Consider the following 5,000-nt stretch of genomic DNA (forward strand, 5'->3'; position numbering starts at 1 on the left):
ATACTGGAGACAGAGACACAGATATGACCAGCCCTGCTACTGACTCTATACTGGAGACAGAGACACAGATATGACCAGCCCTGCTACTGACTCTATACTGGAGACAGACACACAGATATGACCAGCCCTGCTACTGACTCTATACTGGAGACAGACACACAGATATGACCAGCCCTGCTACTGACTCTATACTGGAGACAGACAGACACACAGATATGACCAGCCCTGCTACTGACTCTATACTGGAGACAGACACACAGATATGACCAGCCCCGCTACTGACTCTATACTGGAGACAGACAGACACACAGATATGACCAGCCCTGCTACTGACTCTATACTGGAGACAGACACACAGATATGACCAGCCCTGCTACTGACTCTATACTGGAGACAGACACACAGATATGACCAGCCCTGCTACTGACTCTATACTGGAGACAGACACACAGATATGACCAGCCCCGCTACTGACTCTATACTGGAGACAGACAGACACACAGATATGACCAGCCCTGCTACTGACTCTATACTGGAGACAGACACACAGATATGACCAGCCCTGCTACTGACTCTATACTGGAGACAGACACACAGATATGACCAGCCCTGCTACTGACTCTATACTGGAGACAGACACACAGATATGACCAGCCCTGCTACTGACTCTATACTGGAGACAGACACACAGATATGACCAGCCCTGCTACTGACTCTATACTGGAGACAGACACACAGATATGACCAGCCCTGCTACTGACTCTATACTGGAGACAGACAGACACACAGATATGACCAGCCCTGCTACTGACTCTATACTGGAGACAGACACACAGATATGACCAGCCCCGCTACTGACTCTATACTGGAGACAGACAGACACACAGATATGACCAGCCCTGCTACTGACTCTATACTGGAGACAGACACACAGATATGACCAGCCCTGCTACTGACTCTATACTGGAGACAGACACACAGATATGACCAGCCCTGCTACTGACTCTATACTGGAGACAGACAGACACACAGATATGACCAGCCCTGCTACTGACTCTATACTGGAGACAGACACACAGATATGACCAGCCCTGCTACTGACTCTATACTGGAGACAGACACACAGATATGACCAGCCCTGCTACTGACTCTATACTGGAGACAGACACACAGATATGACCAGCCCCGCTACTGACTCTATACTGGAGACAGACAGACACACAGATATGACCAGCCCTGCTACTGACTCTATACTGGAGACAGACACACAGATATGACCAGCCCTGCTACTGACTCTATACTGGAGACAGACACACAGATATGACCAGCCCTGCTACTGACTCTATACTGGAGACAGACACACAGATATGACCAGCCCTGCTACTGACTCTATACTGGAGACAGACACACAGATATGACCAGCCCTGCTACTGACTCTATACTGGAGACAGACACACAGATATGACCAGCCCTGCTACTGACTCTATACTGGAGACAGACACACAGATATGACCAGCCCTGCTACTGACTCTATACTGGAGACAGACACACAGATATGACCAGCCCTGCTACTGACTCTATACTGGAGACAGACACACAGATATGACCAGCCCTGCTACTGACTCTATACTGGAGACAGACACACAGATATGACCAGCCCTGCTACTGACTCTATACTGGAGACAGACACACAGATATGACCAGCCCTGCTACTGACTCTATACTGGAGACAGACACACAGATATGACCAGCCCCGCTACTGACTCTATACTGGAGACAGACAGACACACAGATATGACCAGCCCTGCTACTGACTCTATACTGGAGACAGACACACAGATATGACCAGCCCTGCTACTGACTCTATACTGGAGACAGACACACAGATATGACCAGCCCTGCTACTGACTCTATACTGGAGACAGACACACAGATATGACCAGCCCTGCTACTGACTCTATACTGGAGACAGACACACAGATATGACCAGCCCTGCTACTGACTCTATACTGGAGACAGACACACAGATATGACCAGCCCTGCTACTGATTCTATACTGGAGACAGAGACACAGATATGACCAGCCCTGCTACTGACTCTATACTGGAGACAGACACACAGATATGACCAGCCCTGCTACTGACTCTATACTGGAGACAGACAGACACACAGATATGACCAGCCCTGCTACTGACTCTATACTGGAGACAGACACACAGATATGACCAGCCCTGCTACTGACTCTATACTGGAGACAGACACACAGATATGACCAGCCCTGCTACTGACTCTATACTGGAGACAGACACACAGATATGACCAGCCCCGCTACTGACTCTATACTGGAGACAGACAGACACACAGATATGACCAGCCCTGCTACTGACTCTATACTGGAGACAGACACACAGATATGACCAGCCCTGCTACTGACTCTATACTGGAGACAGACACACAGATATGACCAGCCCTGCTACTGACTCTATACTGGAGACAGACACACAGATATGACCAGCCCTGCTACTGACTCTATACTGGAGACAGACACACAGATATGACCAGCCCTGCTACTGACTCTATACTGGAGACAGACACACAGATATGACCAGCCCTGCTACTGACTCTATACTGGAGACAGACACACAGATATGACCAGCCCTGCTACTGACTCTATACTGGAGACAGACACACAGATATGACCAGCCCTGCTACTGACTCTATACTGGAGACAGACACACAGATATGACCAGCCCTGCTACTGACTCTATACTGGAGACAGACACACAGATATGACCAGCCCTGCTACTGACTCTATACTGGAGACAGACACACAGATATGACCAGCCCTGCTACTGACTCTATACTGGAGACAGACACACAGATATGACCAGCCCCGCTACTGACTCTATACTGGAGACAGACAGACACACAGATATGACCAGCCCTGCTACTGACTCTATACTGGAGACAGACACACAGATATGACCAGCCCTGCTACTGACTCTATACTGGAGACAGACACACAGATATGACCAGCCCTGCTACTGACTCTATACTGGAGACAGACACACAGATATGACCAGCCCTGCTACTGACTCTATACTGGAGACAGACACACAGATATGACCAGCCCTGCTACTGACTCTATACTGGAGACAGACACACAGATATGACCAGCCCTGCTACTGACTCTATACTGGAGACAGACACACAGATATGACCAGCCCTGCTACTGACTCTATACTGGAGACAGACACACAGATATGACCAGCCCTGCTACTGACTCTATACTGGAGACAGACACACAGATATGACCAGCCCTGCTACTGACTCTATACTGGAGACAGACACACAGATATGACCAGCCCCGCATTAGGAAAGTATTCAGAGCCCTTGACATATTCCACATTTTGTTACGTTACAGTTTTATTCTAAAATAAATAAAAGTTGTTCTTCACCAATCTACACACAATAACCCAATAATGACAAAGCAAAAACAGGTTTTTAGAAATGTTTGCAAATGAATAAAAATAAAAAACAGATATACCTTATTTCCATAAGTATTCAGACCCTTTGCTATGAGACTCTAAATTGAGCTCAGGTGCTTCCTGTTTCCATTGATCATCCTTGAGATGTTTCTACAACTTGATTGGAGTCCATCTGTGGTAAATTCAATTGATTGGACATGATTTGGAAAGACACACACCTGTCTATATAAGGTGCCACAGTTGACAGTGCACGTCAGAGCAAAAACCAAGCCATGAGGTCGAAGGAATTGTCCGTAGAGCTCCGAGACAGGATTGTGTTGAGGCACAGATCTGGGGAAGGGTACCAAAACATGTCTGCAGCATTGAAGGTCCCCAGGAACACAGTGGCCTCCATCATTCTTAAATGGAAGAAGTTTGGAACCACCAAGACTCTTCCTAGAGCTGGCCGCCCGGCCAAACTGAGCAATCGGAGGAGAAGGGCCTTGGTCAGGGAGGTGACCAAGAACCCAATGGTCACTCTGACAGAGCTCCAGAGTTCCTCTGTGGAGATGGTTGACCTTCTGGATGGTTCTCCCATCTCTGCAGCACTCCACCAATCAGGCCTTTATGGTAGAGTGGCCAGATGGAAGCCACTCCTCAGTAAAAGACATGACAGCCCGCTTGGAGTTTGCCAAAAGGCACCTAAAGGACTCTCAGACCATGAGAAGCAAGATTGTCTGGTCTGATGAAACCAAGATTGAACCCATTGGCCTGAATGCCAAGCGTCACGTCTGGAGGAAACCTGGCACCATCCCTACGGTGAAGCATGCTGGTGGCAGCATCATGCTGTGGGGATGTTTTTCAGCGGCATTGACTGGGAGACTAGTCAGGATCGAGGGAAAGATAAACGGAGCAAAGTACAGAGAGATCCTTGATGAAAACCTGCGCCAGAGCGCTCAGGACCTCAGACTGGGGTGAAGGTTCACCTTCCAACAGGACAACGACCCTAAGCACACAGCCAAGACAACGCAGGAGTGGCTTCGGGACAAGTCTCTGAATGTCCTTGAGTGGCCCAGCCAGAGGATGGACAGGTTTCGCTCCCCATCCAACCTGACAGAGCTTGAGAGGATCTGCAGAGAAGAATGGGAGAAACTCCCCAAATACAGGTGTTCCAAGCTTGTAGCGTCATACCCAAGAATACTCGAGGTTGTAATCGCTGCCAAAGGTGCTTCAACAAAGTACTGAGTAAAGGGTCTGAATACTTATGTAAATGTGATATTTCAGTTTTTGCAAACATTTCTAAAAACCTGTTTTCGCTTTGTCATTATGGGGTATTGTGATGTCATTATGGGGTATTGTGATGTCATTATGGGGTAGTGTGATGTCATTATGGGGTGAGTGTGATGTCATTATGGGGTAGTGTGATGTCATTATAGGGTATTGTGACGTCATGATGGGGTATTGTGACATCATGATGGGGTATTGTGACGTCATGATGGGGTATTGTGACGTCATTATGGAGTATTGTGATGT

At 48.0% G+C, this 5,000-nt stretch overlaps 1 protein-coding gene across 1 annotated transcript in view; it reads right to left on the bottom strand.

Annotated features, from left to right (window-relative positions):
• myo10l3 (myosin X, like 3) overlaps nucleotides 1–5,000 on the bottom strand; it is a 188,515-nt gene that overhangs the window by 120,954 nt on the left and 62,561 nt on the right.

The sequence above is a fragment of the Salmo salar genome, chromosome 21, assembly GCF_965601325.2.
Source record: "Salmo salar chromosome 21, fSalSal1, whole genome shotgun sequence".
NCBI classification, from domain to species: Eukaryota; Metazoa; Chordata; class Actinopteri; order Salmoniformes; family Salmonidae; genus Salmo; species Salmo salar.